Genomic DNA, 8,060 nt, shown 5'->3' on the forward strand with positions numbered 1-8,060 from the left:
AAAAAAAAAAGAAAATAAGATGGCTGAGATTTCACATTTGAAAGACAGTAGAGCATTCTTAGCTGTTTGAAAACCAAATTATGTCATTCTTTATTTTTCTAAATACCTCACTGCTTTGTATCCTGTGCCCAATTATTTCTTTAAATAGGTACAATAGATTGAGTTGTCTCTGATGGGTGAGCGACAGTGATTATATTAAGATCAGTTGTTACTGTCCTAACCATTTTGCCTGTGAAAAGAGTTCACTCCAGGAAATTCACGTCATTTTTTCACATTTTAAAATTTTTATACATATTAGTGTTTAGATTAAAAAGCCAGTATTTTATGCTACTCCAAATCTTGTCAACAAATAAGTGGATATTTTTTTCTCTATGTTTTTTTCATATAAATTGTTCATTTTAATAGAGCAACAATCCTTCCATTTCATTGAGAAATTTTATATATTTATATATGAGTGAGAAATTCTATAAAGTCTTCTTAATGGCTATAACTATGTATATAACATCTTTTCATTAATAGGTTATGTTCCATTTTTATATGGACCCCTTTTATATGTGTATGTCTCATTTAGTTTGGAGGGTATCAATAAATTAATTATATTCCATTTGCATATATTCATTATTTTCTCTTTCCTGGGGGAATAAAAATGTCTCATAACTATTGCAAAACTAATAATAGTAGCTATGTTTTTGCTTTAGACAACACACTAAAGGAGATATTTTAGATGATTTTATAAAACTTTTCCTCTATCTTCATTTCTGTTCCTCAGTAAGGTTAAATGTTTAAATGGGTCATTTTATTCAAGTTTTATCATGATTTTTTTTCATTATTTTTATTTTATGTCTATGCATGTATTGCCTGCATGTGCACTCCTGTCCTGCAATACTCATGGAGGAGAGAAGAGGATTTCAGATCCCCTGGAACTGGAGTTACGGACAGTTGTTATCTGCCATGTGGGTGCTGAGATTTGAACTCCATTCTTCATTTTGTTTTTGTATTTTTTAAAAAATGAGCTTTTGTAATTTTATTCAGTTCAAAATCAAATTTAGACTTCCTTCAAATCTATGGCCTCCCCAGCTCCCCACCAGACCTCATGTGTTCCACCAGGCATGTTAAGTCCCATTCAGTCAAGCATTTGTACCACATGTCCTTCAGAGCAAATTTGTCCACTGGAGTCTAGTCAGCCCATCTAGAGATCATATGTGAGGCATACTCTCCCTCACCCAGTAGTAATCATTCTCCAGTAGTTCTCAGGCTATGGACACCTGGCCACCTATTTCTCTCCTCTCCTCTGGGCCCTTGTTTAATTGAGTTGGCATGTGTCCTGTGCTCAGTGTCACCATTGCCACAAGTTCACATGTGCAGGCTTCCAGTTGCCTCTGCTTCGCTATGTTCATGGACCAGTACTAGCTCTTACAGTCTTTACACCCATTCTTCCACAATGGTTCCTGAACAGTGGGTGGGTGAGGTTCAATATAGGAGTGCTATCCAAGGATGCAAACTCTAATGTCTCTTATTCTTTAGAGCTTGACCAGTTGTGGCCTTCTGTGTACATCACACTCTGTTGTATAAGGAAACTTTACTGGTGAGACCTGAGAGATGCATTAGTTTTCTCTCTACCCCTTGTTCCTCTATGTTCCATGAGCCTTAGATGTAGAGGTTCAACTGGAGATGTGTCACCTAGTCCTTGGCATCTCTCAGTCATATTGTCTGTATCTAACCAGTTGTAGAATTCTGAAGTAGTCTCCATCTGTTGCAAAAAGAAACTTCTTTGATGAGTGTGTACAGTATGCTTATCTGTAAATATAAGGATCCATATTTAGCATATGTTAAGAAATTTCATTTTTCTAGAGATATGGAAGAGATAGAGTTTTCTCTAGGACCTATGTCCTCTTCTGCCATGTATTTGGCTGTATTTGCAGTGCCACCCACCAGGTCACCCCCATTGAGAAGGTTTTAAGTCCAATTAGATAGCTGTTGATTGCCCCTTAGATAACAGTGCCACTACTGCACCAATACAGATAGTTTTCCATGTCAGTCATGGTTATTATTCTTTAAGAGTGTGTTGGACCACTGATTGTTTTTCTTCCCTGGTAGTTTGTGTATTATCATCTAGCATTATGATAGCTCCATTGCTCCAAGTCCTGTATCCGAAGTATGTCCTGTCTTCAGAGGTAGGGTCTTATCTACTAGTTCTGGGAGATAACCAAGAGATTGGCAATAGCCTTTGCTATTTTGGGAGTCTCCTAGACCACTCTCATGAACCACTCAAAGGTTGGTCTCTTCTGTCTAGCACTGGTGAAACCCAATATTCTGAAAGAACAGCCAGTATTCTTAAACGTTGAGCCATCTCTCCAGTCCCTATTCTGATATTTGTATCTATTTTTACTATTATTCAGCAACATGCTTGTTTCTCTCTTAGTTCTGTACATTAAAATTTTAAGACTAATTGAATGAACAAGTTTTGTCCCATTTGCCTTCAATTATGATTGATAGTTTGTTGGGTACAGTAGTTTGGGCTAGTATCTGTGTTTTTTCTCAGCACCTAGAACATCCATCTAAGGTCTTCTGGATTTCGAAGTCTCCATTGAAAAATACGTTCTAATTCTGATGGGCCTGCCTTTATGTGTGACCTGATCTTTCTTACTTTCGGTTTTGACTATCTTTTCTTCTGTGCATTTAGTGCTTTGACTATTATATGATATCAGGAGTTTCTATTATAGTCCTATTTTTTGGTGTTCTGTATTCTCTTTGTACCTTGACAGACATGTTTTTCCTGAATTTGGGAAGAATTTTTTTCTGATTTCTTTGAAACATTTTCTCTGCCTATAACCTTAACCTGGATTTTTGAATCTTCTATTCTTATGATTCATAGGTTTGATCTTTTCATAGTGTACCAGGGTTCCAGCATTTTCACTTCTACATGGTAATCAAGATCTGATATTTTATATTCCACTTAGTCACAACTTTTGGTAGGCCTTACTCTGAGTATTTCATTTGAATTTCTGGATTTCATTTGGAGTTTTATTTCATTTTTTTTCTTCAAAGATTATACCTCCATTAAATTTTGTTTTCATATTTTGAATAGTTCTCATTATTTCGTTCAACTCTGTGTTTTCGTGGTTCTCGTTCCAGCACTCCTTCATATTTTCTTTGAGGTTTTGAATGTTTATTTATTAAAAATATGTTTATTTATTTTCACTTTTTATATGTATGAGTGCTTTACTTTTATATAAGTGCACCATATGCATGCAGTACCTGCATCAAATCTCCTGGAACTGGAGTTAGGACAGTTGTTAACCACCATGTAGGTACTATTACTCAAAACATAGGTCCTCTGCAAGAGCAGTCAATTCTGTTAACCACTGAGCCATCTATCCAAACCTTTGAATATGTTATTTATTGATTTTTGCAAGCACTATTTGTGTATTTTCTAAGTTGCTTTCATCAGAAATATTAATAAGGGAGTAATTTTGGAGGTGTGTGCTGTATAGCTTTAGTGTCAACTTGACACACATGGGTTGAGGGAGCATCAATTGGGGAATTGCCTCCATAGGACTGGCCTGTGGCCATGTCTGTGGGGCATCTTCTTGATTGTTGTGTGATATGGGAGGGCTCAGCCCACTGTGGGTGGTGCCACCCCAGGGAGGTGGGCCTATGTTGCATAAGAAAGCAGGCTGAGCAGGGGGCAAGGGAGCAAGCCAGTAAGCAGTGTTCCTCCATGTTCGGTGCTCCAGCTCCTTCCTCCAGCTTCCTGCCCTGAGTTCCTACCTTGGGCTCCCTGATGGACTGTGATGCGAGAGTTGTGAGATAAACCCTTTCCTCCCCAAGTTGGTATTGGTCAGACTATTATGTCACAGCAACAGAGAAATAAACTAGGACAAGGTGTCATATATTCTTGGTTTTGCATGCTGGCTGTGTTTTGTAGGTAGTGCTTTTTGTATGGGTATCAGCTCAACCATTTGTTTAGTGGGTGTTTATATCTCTATGTTATTACTTCATCTTGTCACATTGTACAATAGCTAACTGGGATTCTGATCCAGTCTTGGGGCAATTTGCTGTTGATGTTCAAATGGGTATCAAACAAGATCCTAGACCAGCTAGAGCTAGGTGAAGCTTGTGATCTGAGGAGAGTTAGGATCCTCATAGCCAAACATCAGGAGTCTGAAGGAGCTGCAAAGAATTCATCTCCATGTAGCAGGGGTGAATGGAATGGTGGTGAGAGTCTGAGATCCCTGTCTGGAGAGGGGGACAAGTGGGAAGGCACAGAATATGGTCCTCAACCAGCAGGGACAGGAATTAATACATAATAATTGTAGCAAAATTACAGTAGACTTGTCAAGTTTCACAAAAGAAAAATCCACTTAGAACTTTGAAAACTATTTCTTTGGATTTATAGTTTACTTTGTTGACTGTTTCTATCTCTACAATAACAACTGAGAAATATGTCTTTCCATTAAATTACTGTATTAATGTATGTTATGGTTCATAAATGAAATTCCATCAAATCCTCATGCATTGGAGGCTTCCTTCTGACTTTGTGGTGCTAGTTTGAGAGGCTTAAAAATCTTTAGGTCCTGAGGCATAGTTGAAGGAAGTAGGTCACTGATACTGGGTCATTTGGGTCCTTGGCACTGGTATCCTCTTGTCCTTCTCTGCTTTCTTTCTACCTTCACCCTACTGGAGCAATGTATTTATGTTCATGGGGGTCAAGAAAATACAATTTGAAACCTCTGGAAACATGAGAAAATATGTTTCTGGATTTATGAAATTGGGGAGTAAGTAAAGGCACTGGTAGCAAGCCTGATGACATGAGTTCAGTCACAGAAACCCAAATTGGGTAAAGAGAGAATCAACACTTACAGTTCTCCACTGACCTTTGAATACACACCCTGGCATGCACGGACATATATACCCATATGCAGATATGCATATGTACGTATGTATATATATTTATATATATAAAGCTGTATATATATTTAATAAACCTGTGTTTCATTCTTTAAATTGTTTTTCAAATACTTCGCTCATATCTATATTAAACAGTTATCACATTGATATCATACAAACGTGATCATTACTACAACTGAAGTTGACCACAAGCTTTTAATCTTTTCCCACTAGTTTTAGGAAAGAATATGCAAGAATTAGGGATTTTGAGTTGAAGATATGCCATAATGTTCAGTATTACATACATGATTTGAGCAGAATGCCAAATGCATGGTAGAAAATTAAAAAAAAAAATTATTAGTTGCTTCTGTGTTGTTCTAAAAACCTAACTTAAAGGAGAAACTACCTCATTAACTTCACATGGGTTTTGTCCTTTAATGTATGTCCATAAATAGATCATTGGGTTAACAAAAGTCTTTGGTGGATGAGAGTTGTTTATAGCAGAACAGGAAGCCAAGAGTGCTAAAGGAAACCACCACGGCAAATATCCTCTCAAGAACAATGATTTCCCAATTGTAGTGTTTCAGTGAAGATTCACATGCCAATGTGTCCAGATTTTCCAAAATTGTGCATCTAGCACAAGCTCTCCCATTTCTTGTCTATGCTATATTTTATGTATGTTCTAAGATATTGTGGAATATTGTGGGAAACACAAAATGAACACATCTATTAAGTGGGTAGGAAAAGCCATGGCAGTCTCATATTCAAGCTGTGGCATAGCTTTTGCTAACTGATTTTACCCAGGTTTTTTTTTTTTTTTTTAAAAAAAAGCTTTATTTTAAAATTTTGGTTACAGTTTCATTTTTACTTAACAAGTCTACTGTATAATCTCTCAGGATTAAACAAACAAACAAACAAACAAACAAACAAACAAGAGTCTAAGAATTTAACAACAAAAGTTTGTCAGGGCAGGGCACAGCTGCCCTCTCAGGTAATAGGTATTCCAGTTTACCACCTAGGTTCAAAACAAAATGAATCTTCATATGTTCTAAATGAAATCATGTACAACCACCATCTTTATCTATGCTTGTTATAACTTTCAAACACAAAGCTTCAATTTAAGCTCTGTGTTTGAAAGTTATAACAAGCATAGATAAAGATGGTGGTTGTACATGAGCTGATTTAGAACATATGAAGATTCATTTTGTTTTGAACCTAGGTGGTAAACTGGAATACCTATTACCTGAGAGGGCAATTTAGAATCTGGAACATTCTTCCATCAAAGGGGGGAGGGGGCAATTCAGTCCAATGAGTGTCTCAAGATCTTCATCGCTTGTTTGCTCCACTTGTGTTCTCTTTTCAGTAACTGGATTAATGCTTTGAGCCCAAAATGAGATATATTTTTTTATTACTGTAGATTACACGTTGTTTGGTGCTCAGTTTCCATTGGTTCCTCTTGCTTTCGTCTCCGCTCTGTGGCTTCTTTCTCGTGTTGACCTTTCAGCATGTTCCTCCTGTGAGCAGTCTGGACGGTTCTTCCACCCTTTCTCTTCTTTTCACCTTCTTGATCATCTCCTTCTTCAGAATCAGAGACTGATGTAACCCCTGGTTTCGCTAAATTTTTCCGTTTTGATTCAACTTCTTTCTTTGTCTCTTTCTTATCTGGTTCTTTTCTTGGCTTATCCTCTTCCTTTTGGCCTTCTTCATCCTTTTTAAGCTGCTTTTTAGGTTGTTTTTCCTCTGGCCCCTTTTTCTTTTGTCTTCATCAGAAACCATGTCACTCTCTGAAGGACAGGGCTGTTTTACCATTTTAGGTCTGCCTCTTGGTTTTGGAATCTTGACTTCAGTAGCTGCAGTCCCTCCTCTTTTAGGACTTGCTTTCAGATGAACAGACGCTATGGCTGCTGTCACCGTTCCTGTCTCTTCCGTTTCTCCTTGTTTCTTTGCCTTTCTCTTTCTTCCTCGCCTGGCAGCTTTTGGAGTAGTTATGTCAACTGATTTAGTCATATCTTCATTGCTGGCTTTTTCTTCATGATCAGTATCTTCCTTTGAAACACTAGTTTCTTTTTCTTCAACTTCAATATCAGATGATGTGTTTGACTGTTTAGTTGATGCCTGCTGACTTGAAAATTTCACTTTTGGATTGTTGTCTATCTCCCATAAACCTTCATTAAAACCTTTTCTTTTATTCGGCTTGCCGTACTTTTCCTTATTTTCAGAGTAAGGAAATATATCCTTAGGTCCTAAAAAAGCAGTCTCATGAGTTCCAAAAAAGAAAATGAGTAGTTTGTTTGTGGGTGGCTTTACAGCTCCATCAGGAACTTCATCCACGGGGGCCGGCCAATGAGGATACCCTTTCATCTTGGCGAAGATGAGGTCCCTGGGTTTGAAATCGGGAGTCATGTTTCGGGTCCGACGCGGGGGTCCTCCAACCAGGAGAGCGGCGCGAGGCAGCGATCCTAGGATGCGAGCGGCAAGGGCCCGCGCGGGGGAGGATGCCTTGGGTGTCTCGACGAGCCAGCCGGGCTGCGACGCTCTAGCTGCTAGCTGCGGGACGAGCTGGCCGCCCCCACGCGCCTCTACGCCGGCCACCTGCGTCACCAGCTGCCGCAGAGGCGTCTCAGCCCTGCGAGCTGCAACCGCCACAGCCACTGTCGCCTTTACCAAGGTTTTATACTATGAATTGTGCGCCAAAAGCAATGTATAAAGATGGTTTTTAATTCATTTTGTCCCTAGAAGTCCATATTAAGTTCCTTAAAGAAAGTAATGATTTACAAAGATAATGTCATCATTAAACGGAAGCCAGGTACTTTTCATCACAAAAATCGAAAGAGGTCATCAGGGCATGTCAAGCCAGACTCTATATTACCTCCTCCCTAGTTCCTCCTCTGCATGTTCTCTTCTCAAGTAGTTACCCTCTTCTTTTTTTTAAATTAATTTTATTGAATTTTTACATTTATTTTATTCTTTAACTTTATTGAATTTTTTGTGTATTTCATACAGAATATCTCAAACAGTCTTACTCATCTTTATACCTTGGTCCCCATTAGCATCCTCCCATAGTTCCACCTTCACAGAAGCACATATACTGTGTCATCCCTGTTAAGAGTCACTGTGTTGTCAGTGTCCCCAGCCATTCCCCAGTGCAAGTCCATCTACAGAGTCTAGTC

The 8,060-nt window shown here is 38.5% G+C and overlaps 1 pseudogene; it reads right to left on the minus strand.

Moving 5' to 3' along the window:
- Positions 1-6,149: 6,149 nt before the first annotated feature.
- On the minus strand, positions 6,150-7,305 carry LOC103746806 (annotated as a pseudogene).
- Positions 7,306-8,060: the final 755 nt, after the last annotated feature.

Source organism: Nannospalax galili, unplaced genomic scaffold (assembly GCF_000622305.1).
Source record: "Nannospalax galili isolate Female #2095 unplaced genomic scaffold, S.galili_v1.0 scaffold140, whole genome shotgun sequence".
NCBI classification, from domain to species: domain Eukaryota; kingdom Metazoa; phylum Chordata; class Mammalia; order Rodentia; family Spalacidae; genus Nannospalax; species Nannospalax galili.